Genomic DNA, 16,100 nt, shown 5'->3' on the forward strand with positions numbered 1-16,100 from the left:
GAACGGCTGCGGGACTTGGGTTTGGCTAGTCTGGAGAAAAGAAGAAATAGGAGAGACATGATAACAGTCTTCCAGTATCTTAATATTCCTTAATATTTAAATAGGAAATAAAACAAATAAATAGGAAATAAAACAAACATTGTTTTGTTACGTTAGATTTCTCCACACCGTCCTACTTCCTGGAGCGTTGAGTTCAACAGAAAAAAATGGAAACCCAAATTATTTTGATTTTTGATACAGTAAGAGAAAGAGCGGAGGGTCCCAACCCAAAGCTATTCTGGGCTTAATTTTCACAAATAAAATCATAGCCCTGTTTTCAAGCCATACATAGCAAGTTGCATTATCATTCCAAGGTGGGAGAACATATTCGTTCTTCAGCTGCTCGATGCCCACTTGTCTTGGGGTGAATCCTATTGAAAGGATATTTTGCCTCCCTCCTTTACTCACCTTTTCAAAATGGAAACATATGGTGCCATTTATAGTCATCCAAGTTGGAAGACAAAGTCTCGTATTCAACATACACTGCTATTGAACAAATGCACATTTGTTCGGTTTTGCTTAGCACTTTTCCCCGAGCCTGGTTCTTCTGCTTCTGCTTCTTCTTCTTTTTCTTTTTTTAATGAATACGGGAGAGATTTCTCTATTGATGCAGGAAACAGCAACATAAAGATGCTGCTTTTATGCAAGCAACCTTAGAGAGCAGCCAGCAATAAGACATTTTGGCAAGGCTCGGCTTGAAAGACTCTGAAAGCCCCCCAAAGTTGGCATGCTCGGTTTGGAGAGAAAAATACAGTAGCTGTTGCAAAGGCGATTTGTTTAGGGGGCGGCAGACAAAACAAGAAGCCTCATTCAGAGCTGGTGGCCACCAAGATTTTGGAAGTGTTCAGGGCCAACCAAAGCTCCATCAGGGTTTCGCAGCATGAGCTCTGCTTGGCAGAAGAAAAAGAGCGTGAAGTTTTCCCATCGCACCATCAGTGTGGAAGGGCTGTTCTTTTCAAGACGGCTGAAAAGAAATATTGGCTCAGCCATCTTTTGCAACCCGCCCTGCTTCCCCATAAAGGGAAGGAGAATCACATTGTGATTTTGTTTCGAGCAGAAAAGCCAACCTTTTGTGAATGAGAAAGCAACTTCAAGGGAAGCAAGCCAGAGGAACGGAGATTAAACAGGGAGGTGGTATCCATGCAGCACAAAAACCTGATCAGCAAACCAGACTTAAAAACCTCCTGACATTTACATATTAAGGGTCGATTCACTCTAGCCTTCTGGTTGTGGCCCTTTTGTGTGGCACAGTACAGTAAGGAGAAAAGGAATGGCTTTTCCCTGAAATCCCTAACTTGACAAGTTGCATTTCTAGCTACAGGATGCCCTGATGGCTTTTAAGGGGTAGAAGAGAGAAGCTTATTTGTGGATACTTCCTATGGCAGCAGCTGAATGTATTCTCCAGGTACAAAGAAGGCATACCTCCAGAAGGTCAGATGCTGGACAGAAACAAAATGAGACTTTTCTCCTATCTGCCACTTTCCCAGGGGCATCTGGCCAGCTGCTGTCAATAACAGAATTCTGGAATCCATGAATGTTGTCCTGATTCAACAAAGCATCTTCCAAGCATGAGGAATCTGGCTGTCAGCAACACTAGCGACATATCTCTTCTGAATAATAATAATAATAAATAAATAAAAGAGTTTATAATAAAACTGGGTCAGATCCTGCTCTTTGCATCAGCGATATTCTTTATTCCTGAAGAGAGATGATTTTTTTTTTCCCTTCTGCCTCTTTTGCAAAGAGTAAAATAATTTCTAAACAAAGTCATAGGGTTCTGGGACAAGATTGCTCTACACTGAAGGCGGTCAAGGTCCATGCAGAGGATCAGGACCAAATGTATCATCTCAGTTAAGAAGATTTATTGCTCAAGCCTATGCTTAAGAATCTAGTCAACTAAAGTTCAATGCTAAATTGGCACCAGATAAGAGTCAATGGAATTCAAGAGGCATTGCTCTTAGACTATTTGTGGAAATGACTCTAAGCTTATGACGTGTTTAACTCCACCTGCCTGCTCTTCTCCTACAGTCTATGGAAAACAGATTTTAAACAAAGGAAACAAATTCAAAACAAAACACCCCTCCCAGCCCAAATAGCACAGGTATTCTCTCATTCTCATAATTATTTAATAATGCAAAATTGCAAGGTCCCATGACCAAACTTGCATGGCGAAACAACGGTTCCTGGAATGAAGCTGCACACTCAAAGAGAATGCAGTCACTACTGTGAGTCCCCAAATAACCAAAAGGCTTTTTAAAAATTGAAATATGAAAGAAATGAAAACGAGACCACCTCCAAGGTAAATCAATCTTGCTTTTCCCTGTGAAGTCAAAAAGCAATTCTCACCTTCTTCACTTCACTTCATCTCCTTTCAATGTCTCCTAACTTCACAAACTGAGCGAATTAAAAGAGGGCAAAACAGTTGGCATAATATGATTTATGTGCCATATTCTGTCTTGGCCAAGTTTATCTTAGATCAAAAGGATTTGTTATGGTCTAATGCATTTTCATGGACCAACTTGGGGGAAACCATTTGATTCTTAATGACTTAATAAAAAGGAAGCACACAGGACAGAACCAAATGTCTTGTTCTTCCAGACATTTAGCTGTCATAATATCTGATGATTCTTGGCTAAATTCCAAAATAGGTGAAGACTTCCCAGTGTGTTCCTAACTGGAAGAAAAATAAAGAATTTAATGGACCAGCAGAAGCCTCATTCTTTGAGTCCCCCCCCAAAATTAAAAATACAGAAATCCATTGTGAATAAATCTTCTTTCTTTCTTCTCCTTCTCCTTCTCCTTCTCCTTCTCCTTCTCCTTCTCCTTCTCCTTCTCCTTCTCCTTCTCCTTCTCCTTCTCCTTCTCCTTCTCCTTCTCCTTCTTCTTCTTCTTCTTCTTCTTCTTCTTCTTCTTCTTCTTCTTCTTCTCCTTCTCCTTCTCCTTCTCCTCCTCTTCCATAGGAAAACTAAATTAAAATAAAATAAATTATTCTTCTTTTGCACAAACATCTTAAATCACTTACTAAATGAACCCAGTTTGGCATCATCTGCAGATCATTAAACTATAATGAATCATATGTGTTGAGTTTGTATAACATGCTAAGAGAGAGATTCAGATATAAGAACACACATAAGGTTAAAATTAACCAAATTTCCATGTTGTACAACGAAAGCCGCTATAAGTGTAATTTACTTGGTTGAATCTGTTATTGGACTCCAGACATTCTGCAGGATCTAAAAAATAAAAAATAAAGCCCCTTGAGAATGAGATTAACACCTCTTTTAGAAGGGAAAGGAAAGTTTTAGAATCTTAGATACAAATTTTGGATCAGTATTATTTTCAATATAATGAAAAAACCCATGAAATGCCATTCTACAGAAGGATACCAACAGTTCCATTGTCCTCATTTTTGCAATGTCTGAATCATCTTATAGATACAGCATTCTCTGTATTTCCTCCAATGAGGCAAATGAGATTTTCTTTAAAAAAAATTGTCAGCTGTCATTTTGTCATTTTCATGGTTTCAACAGCTATGGATAAAAATAGTGTGAAAAGATATCTGTTAATTGACTGGCTGTATGCTTAGCAAATATTAGGCAGATCCATTAACAGAATCTGAGAAGCAAAATGAGGTATTTTCTCTCTTATCTCTCTCTTATAGATACATTCTCTCTCTCTCTCTCTCTCTCTCACACACACACACACACACACACACACACACATTTCCTCACCACTGTTGAATTATATTTTTAACAGAATACAGAAATGGAAGGGGTCTTGGAGGTCTTGTAGTCCAACCCCCTACTCAAGCAGGAGATCCTATACCATTCCAGACAAGTGGCTGTCCAGCCTCTTCTTAAAAACCTCTAGTGATGGAGCACCCACAACTTCTGAAGGCAAGACATTCCATCGGTTGATTTCTCTCACTGTTAGGAAATTTCTCCTTAGTTCTAGGTTGCTTCATTCCCTGGTTAGTTTCCAACTATTGTTTCTTGTCTTGCTTTTTGGCACTTTGGAAAAAATAGTTCAAGCCCTTGGTCTATGGTAGTACAATAGAAGGCAATTGAATCTACAGTGGTAGACAATGGTACAATAGAAGGCAGAACATTCACCAATATCCCTTGACTGTATAAGAACACTTCATTCAACCAATGACAATGTCTTCAAGTGTCTTTGTCATTTTGGAAAGAATTTGTAAAGCCGAATTTCTCCATCGGGTTGAGAAATAACTGGTTTAAAAACTTCGCGCGCATTCCTCAGCTTTCCCCATGTCTACTAAAGTTGCTAAGCAGAGTCACCAGCATTGGATCCACTCAGTTATTTTATTTTCAACAGCCATTTTGAGTAGCTGAAGTAGCTGATCCATCAAAAGAGATCCATGATGCACATCCAAGGGAAACTCATTCACTCAGATTTCCTGTGAAATGCATGGTGTTGTGCCTTCGTAACCATCCTGTAATTGGTTACAGGCAGTGCATAAAGCTACTGTGGAGCATTCAAGCAAAGCTGAAAGCACTGAATTCAAAAGCAAAGCATCTGAGGGAGAGAAAAAAATATCAAGGAAAGCCACCAGAATTATAATAGGCTGTATGAAGATCCTGCACAGGGTATTATGCAAATGGAAGTCATAGGAATGGAAATATTGACATGATGGCATGTGATTTGCAGAAGGATTTTACATCTGTATTTCCTGCCTTTATAACTAGCTAATGCACTTTACTTGGGGCTGCCCTTGAAGAGTATTCCAAAAGTACAATTGGTCCACACCATAGTAGCCCATGTACATTTAAACTCCCAATATTAGAAATATGTGAGTGCTTTAGGCATGGATTGTGTTCTTCGTGCTCTTAATTAGTTACATAGTGGTACTTGTGAATATCTTTTGTTCACATTTTTCATATTTTATTTTCATATTTTGCATAGTACCCTCTCCACTGTCCTGCAGACAAAGTTACAACCCACCCATTCAGTCCCAAATTTTTCCCTGGGAACGGGATAATTTTTCCTTCCATATAAAAAATGTAAAGAAACCATCCGCCATTTTTTTGTACAATTTTACCCTCACAACTGTTTCCCCTCCTCTTGTTCTTTTGTCTCTCAAGTTCTGGTTGTGATTTATTTTTCCCTCTTTGCATTTTCCTCCCTTTTTAAAAAATTTCAGAGGCAGCTTCTGTTGATAAAAGCACATTTTGCTCAAGAGTTAAAAGGTCAGCTTTAGGTTGATCATGGAAGCTTTTAAACTGTTTTACTAGCCTGAAATTATTAGATTCATGCAACTTTCCAGCATAGCCACTACACCATAAAATAAGTGTTTACGCTACATTGATGTTGCTGGCTATGCACAAAATGAAAGGAGAGTGCAGGATTGCAAAAATGACATGGAAAAATTGAAGCTAACATTTGAATATGTATGCTCTCTATGTGTGTGCATTATATATGGATATGTATATATTTTTATAGAAAGAGAGAGGTTAGACAGCAGAAGGAAAGATGGATAGATGGATAGATAGATAGATAGATAGATAGATAGATAGATAGATAGATAGATAGATAGATAGATAGATAGATAGCAACAGATGGGGTTTTCAGAACAGGAATCTTCAAGGCTAACTCCTCTGAGACGGTAAGTGTACTTACACTGATGCAAACTACCATTGTATTTTTAACAGCCCCCTCCATTAAAATTTGTATTTACATTGATTGTAATTAAAATTAATGAATGAAATACGGTTAACATAGATTTCATAGGACCATGTGCAATTTCATTTTGGAGATTTGATTCAAAAGTCATTCCTTCAAATCTCCAAATTTAATCAAGTAATTTGATTGGTATTAGGTCATCCAATTGAATGTCTCCAAATCAGGTCAGTGACTTGAAAGGGTTTCTACACATGCACAAAAGCAATTTTTGTCTGAGACAAATCAATGTAAACTCAACCAATGATTCATATCTCTATTTTTGTTATGCAAAATAGTCAAATATGAGAATTCTGAGGGATTTAAGTTCATTTCTTTTCTATCAAAGATACATTGAGCTAGATGCAATCTTTAAACAGTTGCCTTTTTGCCTACTCTTCTTATATATTTTTCTTTCCTTCTCTGTTACATTTAACTTTATTTATTTATTTATTTATTTATTTATTTATTTATTTATTTATTTATTAGGGATCACAAAATCTTTTAAAGCCTTTAAAGACAAATGGAAAAGAAGGAGCAGAAAAATAGTAAGGTTATAAAAGAATAGCAAATTTGGCGGTCTTTTGCGGGGAAAGAAAACTACAACAAATTCTGAAAGAAGAGAGAAGAATTTCAACAAAAAAATAAAAAATTGATCCAGAGATTTCTCCATATTCTACCATTTCTGTTAGAGGTTTGTCCTATTGTGGTATTCAAAGCGAGGGCAGAGTCTTTACCTCAGAAAGACCATGTCAAAATGATACACTAACTTCTTCTAGATTTATAATTACTGGAGTCAAGTTTACAGCTGGGACTGTTGTGTAATTGGAAGTTCCTGAACTCACAACTTCTGCTCAAACAATAGGTATCTGCTTAAGCAGTACGTATCATCTGTAGCTAGGAAACACGGCACCTCCGCCAGCATGGAGGGGCTGGCCATTCCAATTGGGGTGAAACAATTCCTCGGTTTTAATAATTTCTCCAACTGTCAATCAAACAAGTCAAACATATGCCCGTGCTATAGCAAGAAGGCTCCCAGCTATGATTTCTTCCTACCTGAGAAATGGTGAGGAAGAGGAAGTAAGGCAGTGGTTCTCAACCTTTTTAATGCTATGACCCCCAACTGGTCGTAAGTCGAGGACTACTCAACCGGTTGTAAGTCGAGGACTACTCAACTGGTACAGCACCGTTTGCAGAATGGGACTTTTGGCGGGCTCAGCAGGGCAGAGACAGCCTGGACAATTCCTATTGGCTTTTGAAAGCCAATAGAATTAGACTCTATTCAAGAGAGTCTATTCTATTGGCTTTCAAAAGCCAATAGAATAAAAGGGAGTAGCACAGCTAAGGAAAAGGGGGAAAAAATGGCAGACTGCGTTGTTTGGCGACCCCCGTGAAATGGTCGTTTGACCCCAAATGGGGTCCCGACCCACAGGTTGAGAACCACTGAAGTAAGGTGTCATTTCCCCAGCAACTTCTTCCCTTTCATTCCAGAATTCCTGAAGTGCTGAAAGTGCATAGTCAAAAGGAAGATATTTAAACACCGAGGGAAATTATTAATAGAATATTCTTTTCAATAAGCAGCCTGGCTCTTTTCTTTCTCCTGCCCACAGCCTTGGACAAGGTCCAATTGGGACCTGCCCTCTAGGCAAGCGCTTGACAGATCGGTTGCCCAGCTCACCTTTTTCCCTGCCATCTCGTTTGTGTTTTGACAATCTGGCATCTCATCTTGAACCGACGTATGTAAAGCCAGGCGATTCCTGAGTCCTATTCTCCCTCCTCATCCACCTCCTTCTCCCAATGAAGCCACTGAGGCATCATTGAAATGTAATGCATGAACAACACGGAGTCTAAAGAGAAAATGAGTATGTTTTAAACAAGTCCAGTGGAAAAGAATTAGCAATGAAAGTGAAGACAGCCATATGCCAATAAGTGGGAAAGCAACTCAAACTGACACGCTGTAATAATAATATAATTGAGTTAAGGTGAACTCAGGCTAGGCTGAAACAAAGACAGAGAGGGCAACATAGAAATTTCGCTTTTTAAAATAGAAGATGGTTAGAAGAAACCAGGACTCCCTTGCCAGAGTTACAAATGTTTGGAAACCTCTTCTTTATGGCAGCCCCTCAAATACTGGAACATTGCTATCATCTCACCCCTAATCTTTCTTTTCACTAGACTAGACATACCCAATTCCTGCAAATGTTCTTCATATGTTTTACCTTCCAGTCCCATAATCATCTTTGTTGCTCTTCTCTGCACTCTTTCCAGAGTCTCAACATCTTTTTTATATATTCTGATGTGCAGATTGGGTTATTTGATCAATTCAGACTTCTCGAAAATCCGAAAGTGTCTGGTTCCCAGGCAGAGGTTGAGTGCTGCTCAACAGACAGCAGTGAAAAAGAGATGGCTGTTTAATTGTACAGCTTGTCAAAGTTCATTTAGAATACTTTGAATAAGCACATCCGCTTTGTATTATAAATAAAGAGGCCAGTAATTTGCATGGATTAGGATTGTTAACATTTATCAATTGTTGGCATTTAAAGAACTCCCAAATTCTTGATAATGGTATCTCTTTGTAGTGAAGGATTGATGGTAGGAGGGGAAAAAACCCAATGCCGTTCAAAAGCTACAGATGAGAGAAAACCAAGCTGCTTAGATCTAAACTGAGATACCATTATGGACTCCCATAAATCAAATCAGTTTTATAGCAAGGATGCAGTTAAATTACCATCTGGACTTTTTAACCCTGATATCTATTTTGGAACCTTTTTATAATATTGAAAGTAGACTTAAACCTTCCTTTCATCTCCCTGACTCTGACTGGATGCCAGTTCTCATTTGGGGAAAATTATCAAGGTTTTTGTTTTGATAGATAAACTAATAAATAAGGAATGCAGCCGTCACATGGGAACCAAGGTGGGAAGAGAATCAGGAGATGGAGGCGACAGAGTGCAGCGTAAAGGAAATAAAATATGTTGCATCTGGCCAGATACAATTGGAGGCCAACATTTAAAATGAAAGCGGTGGGAAGGAAAAAGGAAGGTGGACAGTTTTAATTGGAATGAAGGAGACATTCAAGTTCTAAATAGAATATCAGAAACCAAGAAAAATACCCTTGAAATTTCACTGGTTATTACCTCAGTTCCCTGTCCAATTATTTGTCCCAAAGGTGTTTTCTTCCAAAAAGCAATTGGACTTTCTTGGTTTTCTTTTTTCCTTTGAAAACGTTTCACTTCTCATCCAAGAAGCTTCTTCAGAATGTTTTCAAAGAAAAAAGAAGCAGAAAGTCCAGTTGTCTTTTGGGGGGAAAAATCACCTGTGGGACAGCCCTGTCTTGGATGATTGAGAGCTTCCATAGACATTTGTCCAATCATTTATTTTCCTTCTCTAACTCCTCCTTTGATCTCTTTTATTCCTTAAACAGTTTCTTCTTAGCTTTGCTCCACTAGGAGTTCCCGTTATCATCTTTCTTAGAATCACAGAATCCTAGAGCTGAAAGGGAGACATTGACATCGATCCAATCTACCAACCACTAAGAACGAAAGAACTACTTACACAAAGTATTAGTACCACTTTACAAAGCCCTAGTAAGACCGCACCTAGAATACTGCAGGCAATTTTGGTCACCATATCACAAAAAAGATGTTGAGAGTTTGGAAAAAATTCAGAGAAGAGCAACTAAGATGATTAAAGGCCTGGAGACTAAAACATACAAAGAACGGCTGTGGGACTTGGGTTTGGCTAGTTAAAAAAAAGAAGAAATAGGGGAGACATGATAGCAGTGTTCCAGTATTTGAGGGGCTGCCACAAAGAAGAGGGGGTCAGGTTGTTCACCAGAGCACCAGAGGGAAGGACAAGAAACAATGGTTGGAAACTGATCAAAGAGAGAAACAACCTGGAATTAAGGAGAAGCTTCCTGACAGTGAGGACAATCAACCAGTGGAACAGTTTGCCTCCAGAAATTGTGGGCACTCCATCACTGAAGGTTTTTAAGAAGAGACTGGACATTCACCTGTCTGAGATGGTATAGGTTCTCCTGCTTGAGTAGGGGGCTGGACTAGAAGACTTCCAAGGTCCCTTCCAGCTCTATTCTATTCTATTCTATTCTATTCTATTCTATTCTATTCTATTCTATTCTATTCTATTCTATTCTAAATGATACTGAACTCCTAGAGATATATCCAGGATGGTCAATGACGAAACTTCAGCTCTGAAAAACCTGAAGGGCTACAGATTACACATCTTCTGCTCTATGGTGTCCAGAGAAAGGGTTCTGACCATGATAGCAACACTTCCTTTCCCCCTCTGTGAGAAGAGAACTAACTAGTGTCAGACAGCACAAATCCCAGCTAATCCCTAACCAATATTGCAATTAAAAGGGCAGGGGGTGAGTCAAGATTCCTAGCCCCATGAGGCATTTTCAAAAATTAAGGACCATGCCTTTCTCTTCTTAAATGGATCAGCAAATCTACTGTGGGTATGGCTATTTGATTCAAAATTCAGATTCGCCTTGGAGGAAAAAAAAAGCCAAACAAGAGCAAAGGAATTTCTCTGGCCTTGAGAAAGATAAAAAGAAAATTCATCAGGGCACATATTTTATATTGCTCCCTTATGAAAATATTTAATTCTTGTGCAACTCTTGATATCTATGTTAAAGAAAGATATTTTTAATTCCCTTTCATTGTTAGTTGCTCAGATAAATGGCTTTGTCCTTTATCTGATAGTCTCTCTCTCTCTCTCTCTCTCTCTCTCTCTCTGTGTGTGTGTGTGTGTGTGTGTGTGTGTGTGTGTGTGTGACAGAAAGTTTCCTCCTCCTCCTCCTTATTAGAGATGACCTAACATTTTCACACTCTCCCCAGTGCCAAAACTGTCCCTCTTTAGCCCATTGGCGACACAACAGCCATTTCCTATGTGTCTCTTTCCGGCTTGCAGCCAAGCCGACGCTCCAAGCTTTTGTTGAAATGAATCACAGCTTTCCGTTCCTACTTGTCGTGTGTCAGATTATCTGTACAGAAAGTCACAACCCACGTCCTGTGACTTTGGACACCGGATGAGGAAATGAAGAGCCAGAAAGTTACTGCTTTGACTCGGGAGGTTACGGCAGTCTGCCGAAGAAGGGTGAGAGGTGAATGCTCAAAGAAATAAAAATAAAACCCATAGGCACAAAGAGCCGAGCTGTAGGGAGAAAGCTTATTTTTTTTCCTGCTTTCTTCTGTTTTTGTTTCTCTCTTAAAAAAAAAAAAAAGCAAACAAAACAAGCCACCATGGCCAAACAAAGAAGAAATAAAACAAAAAAAAAAAAAAAGCAGAGCCTCCTAACAATGACTTACAATGCAGAATGGGAAGCACTTTTCAAAACAGCTGACAAAACAAATTGAGCGATCTCAGGTCAATGCTAAGGGCCTTTCAAATATATATCATTATTGTCAGAAATGGAGCAAAGCTGTTGGGATAATTCCAGCCCTACCTCTTCGTTGGCCCCAAAGGGCAGCGGACTATTTTGTCCACTTGCTTTTCCTCTGGTGCACTTCCAAGGAGTTCTCTCTCGGCTGTACAAAAATGGGAGGTGCTAAAGGTTAAGTATTTGATATGGTGCCAGGCGTATGTCTTCAACCCTGGGATGAGGGTCTCCAACTTGGCTCGCTGCAGGGTGAGGCAGGTGGGACTCCATCCAGGAATTAGAGGGATACTTTGAGACCACTTGGCAGAAGCTGCTACAGCTGAAGTTACTTTAGAGGCCCAGCCTGCTGAGAATCCATATTCACAACGGATAAGGTTCCACCACCTTCCTTCTGCCTTGGATGATGAAGCATTCTGACACATTCAGAAGGCTCACGTGGCATCACTGAGCTGACTCAATATGTGATGCATATACCCAAACTTCTCTTTATTGACGGTCACAGAAGGGACAAAAGTCTTCCTAGAGATTAGGAGAAGGCCACATGTTAAAAGGTCAGGAGATTCCATTTGAGATCTACATTTATGGCACGGATGGGATGGTCCAAAGGCTTTAAAAATAACATTGTCCCTCATTCTTACAATAGAAAAGCCAACTGTGAAGTATACTTTGCAACTGAGTCTTCCAATAACCCTGAGAAACAAACCACATGTTACATTTCATGGTTCCCAGGAACATATTTGCAAAGTTTCTGGGTTACTAACAAGAGGATGAATCTGGGAACAATGATATGTCTCATTTATTGAGATTCTTCTTCTTCTTCTTCTTCATCATCATCATCATCAATCAATCAATCATCATCCAGAATGGTATAGAGACTCCTGCTTCAGCAATGGGTGGGACTAGAAGACCCCAAGGTACCTCCTAACTCTGTTATTCTATTATAAGCATTACCTTGACATGGTTCTGAGGTTCTGAGGGGAAATAGAACCATCCTAGAGGTTCAACCCTACTGGACAGGTCTTATTACAGGAATCAGAGGAGTGCCTTTACCATAAACAATATGGTGATAGGAATAGAATAGAATAGAATAGAATAGAATAGAATAGAATAGAATAGAATAGAATAGAATAGAATAAGAATAGAATAGAATAGAATAGAATAGAATAGAATAGAATAGGAATAGAATAAGAATAAGAATAGAATAGAATAGAATAGAATAGAATAGAATAGAATAGAATAGAATAGAATAGAATAGAATAAGAATAGAATAGAATAAGAATAAGAATAGAATAGAATAGAATAGAATAGAATAGAATAAGAATAAGAATAGAATAAGAATAAGAATAAGAATAAGAATAGAATAGAATAGAATAGAATAGAATAAGAATAAGAATAGAATAAGAATAAGAATAGAATAGAATAGAATAGAATAGAATAAGAATAAGAATAGAATAAGAATAAGAATAAGAATAGAATAAGAATAAGAATAAGAATAAGAATAGAATAGAATAGAATAGAATAGAATAGAAGCTGGAAGGGACTTTGGAGGTCTTCTAGTCCACCCCCTACTCGAGCAGAAGACCCTATACAACCTGATTGTTGATTGAGCAACCAGGCTAAATCTTGCAGGACTGCTGCAAGAAAAGTCATTTAATTCTGGATATCCAAGATAAGGCCTTAAGGGGATAAAAAAAATCACATTGGGGCAGAATTGAGAAGATAGCAGCAGACAGCAAAATGCCCCCCCCCTGCAAAGAACTGAAGAAACAGTGCATCACCTGGAGAGCTGCTGCAAAAATATGACACAATATATGACGCAAACCACGGCATGACATTTAGCAACAATGGTGCATAGGAGTATCTGCAAGCAATACCATTTGCCACGAAGGAAGAAGTGGTGGGATCACAAAATAGACTAAATAATAGAAAATGAAGAAATTAAACACAGTGGGACACTTGTCACATCACACCCCCAACTTAACAATTGTTAATAATAAAGATAAAAGAGGATGGATAATGGACACTGTCATTAGAGACATTAGAAATAGAGAAAAAGAATCAGAGAAAATCACAAAATACAAAGAACTGACAAGTAGTTTTGTTTCTCAAAGTCATTTGAAGGTTCAGTTGCAAATAGAACAACTGTGACAAAAGAAAGCAAAGATAGTACTTATCTTTGGTGCTTTGGGTACAATCCCAAAACATCTCGAGCACCACTTGAGTATCATTGGCATTGACAAAATCATCATCGGTCAATTGCAAAAGGCAGCTTTACTTGGAACAGCTTACTTCCTGTGATGATATCTTTAGTATTAATATACACCAATATCTGCCTGTCCCAGGTCCCTGGGAAGGACCAGGCGACACAAAAATGCCAAATCCAGTCTAAACATCTGGCTGACTGTTTGACTGATCATACTACTTTACTGATCAGCCAGGTCATATCAGAATGTAAAACCCAGAAGCGTAATGTGAGCATGTGCTAGAAAATGGAGTAAAAAGCAGAACTAAAAGAAAATGAAGATCACATTTCTGTGACATTTCCACAATTTATCCCAATCACATCCACATATGTTGTTCTCAACTGTAAAATTTATTCGGATAAATGAGGCATGTTATATATATTATTTGGGTTCTGACCACACATAAAATATGTTATTTTAATGATAGGGATCCCAATAGACCATTCCTCTCATGCACAGTGCAAGATATTGATGTCTCTTCTTCTTATACAGTTGACATTAAAATAATATATGTACTGAGTTCACAATACAAGTACATTTATGGTAAGGAATTTAATTAAACCACATTTAACTATTGTGTCAAGCTGCTCAAATCTTGCTTAAGTAAACATCTTCCTGAGATCTTTGGGCATTTCTGTATTTAGATATTTTGAAGTTTGAAAGGTACATTTATAATAGCTCATTAATTTCAATGTACTAGCCTTACTGGGGGCAGCTCTCTTGAAAAATAACATTCTTTGTGCAACAGTGTTTTTAGCTTGCTTTTCAGAGACAGACAAGAAATAAGGTGTTTTTTAAAAAAAAAAAGAATTAAAGTGTACAATGAAATAAACTCCAATGTAAAACTTCTGAATAGTGTATAATGACAATTCCCAGCATCATTCAACATTAGCCAAGCTGGGATTGAAAATTATAGAAATTGAATTCCACCACCTATGGGAAGACAACTTTAGCAGGTATGGGGAAGGTGTAGGTTGCAAGCCAACAGCTCAGTGGTGGGATTCATCCAGTTTGCACCAGTTTGGCAGCTGGTAGCTAACATAGTTCAACACAGCAAGGGACCTCTGGTTGCTGAAAATTGAAGAAGTGCATAGGATGACAGACATCATTAGAACATATAACTAAGCAACTAAGAGATGTTGGGCTCACTTGTGACTATAAGTAAAGGACTCTCTGCAGTGAATCTACGGTACTGTATGTAGTTGGAAAGTCACATTTCCTAAACTCTCATGTACCAAATCTAGCTTTTTATACCTGAGCTAAAAAAAAATCATACCTCATTTGGTGCTAAAATACTCTCTCTACAACACCAGGGAGAGAAAGTTTTGTGCAATCTTTCTGCTAATCAGGCAGTTTGTGTCGTGTGGAGAACTCACCTTTAGCAATGCTTCAGATGCTGCAGGAAACGAGGCACCAGGCATTTGCAGAGGGGGACAGAATTCCAGGAAAACCGTTTTCCCTTCTGCAATCTTTGGCATTCTCTGTTTGGAATATTTCTGTGCCCCCCCCCACAGCCTCTTTCCATTTTAACCCCAGTCCTAATTGCCCTTCAGTATCAAAATTAATTGTGTTTGCTGCTAAAAGGCCAGCGTAGCTTAAGGTTACTCCAGGGTGCTGGCAGCCGATGCATCTTCCCTAAATGGCTTGATTGCCGTCTATGGAGAGATTTGCCTGACTGAGGCTATACATTACAGTCCAATTAGGGTGCAGATCACTGCATGAGTCTTTAACTTTATCTAGTAACTGTCAGCGGTGCTAATGGCAACTCACCGAGTGAGAGAAAAGGCAGACTCAACCCCAAGCCACATCCGAATAAAAGCCAAGAACTTCTTTTGGCCTCTTCTTCCAGATAACGTGTCAGCTTGGAAAAAAACAGCTGCCAGGTTGTTCCCATAGAAGCATTTGCATGACACAAACACCGCTGACCACCTCCAGACAGCCACCGTAGCACATATGTTCATTGATTGCATTCAGGCTTCATGTGTGCATGTGTGTATGTGGGCATGTAAAGTTTACGCAAAGCACTAAAGTAATAACAAACACACACACACACACACAAGGGGTGTGTGTGTGTGTGTGTGTGTGTGTGTGTGTGTGTGTGTGTATGAATATGAACAACAATGAAGTAGAGGCGGGTTGTGCATCTCACTGGGAAAGCAATTTGCCAACAGCAAAATACTTGGTCAGGTGCATTTGTGCTTCAAAAAGTTTGCTTCAATGACCCCAAACCTAAAAAAGTATTATCACTGAAAAAAACAATGTCAACAACAAACACCTAATAATTCTATTATAATTCTATTCAGTGTAACAATACTGACAGGACTTTCATGCTGATCTAGGCAGGCATCATGCAAATAGTCATGTCTCATCAAGGAGAGCTGCTTTTCATGAAGACTGAAGCACAGCACAGAGAAATGCAGACAGGGTTTTGGGGCGCAGATTTTTGGAGGTGAACATCGCTAATGGTCCTTCCTCCTCCTATTTCCCACACAACAAGCCTGTGAGGTGAGTTGGGCTGAGCAACAGAGTGATCAGCCCAAACTCACCCAACCAGTATTCACACCTAGAACTACGACTAGAATTCACAGATTCCTGCTTTCTGAGCCAGCACCTTAACAACTACACGAAAGTGGCTTTACTTTACGGATGACTCTCATAGTTGAGGAGGTATCCCACCATCCACTAAAGTTGTACAGAGTAATGAAGATGACCTTGATAGAAATATGCAAGAAAGTTTATTG

At 38.9% G+C, this 16,100-nt stretch overlaps 1 long non-coding RNA gene across 2 annotated transcripts; it reads right to left on the reverse strand.

Annotated features, from left to right (window-relative positions):
* Positions 1–2,948: 2,948 nt before the first annotated feature.
* LOC120315285 lies at positions 2,949–15,155 on the reverse strand. Of its 2 annotated transcripts, none has more exons than XR_005558641.1 (3): positions 14,736–15,153; positions 11,183–11,635; positions 2,949–3,004 (listed from the first exon to the last, which is right to left on the reverse strand). It is a non-coding gene; the product is annotated as an uncharacterized LOC120315285 (long non-coding RNA). The 2 variants fall into 2 exon arrangements; XR_005558642.1 differs by lacking the exon at positions 2,949–3,004 and adding an exon at positions 7,124–7,562 and having other exon boundaries at positions 14,736–15,155.
* Between the last annotated feature and the right edge of the window lie 945 nt (positions 15,156–16,100).

The sequence above is a fragment of the Crotalus tigris genome, unplaced genomic scaffold, assembly GCF_016545835.1.
Source record: "Crotalus tigris isolate CLP2741 ecotype Arizona unplaced genomic scaffold, ASM1654583v1 scf7180000019068.207228-45:434310, whole genome shotgun sequence".
Lineage (NCBI taxonomy): Eukaryota > Metazoa > Chordata > Lepidosauria > Squamata > Viperidae > Crotalus > Crotalus tigris.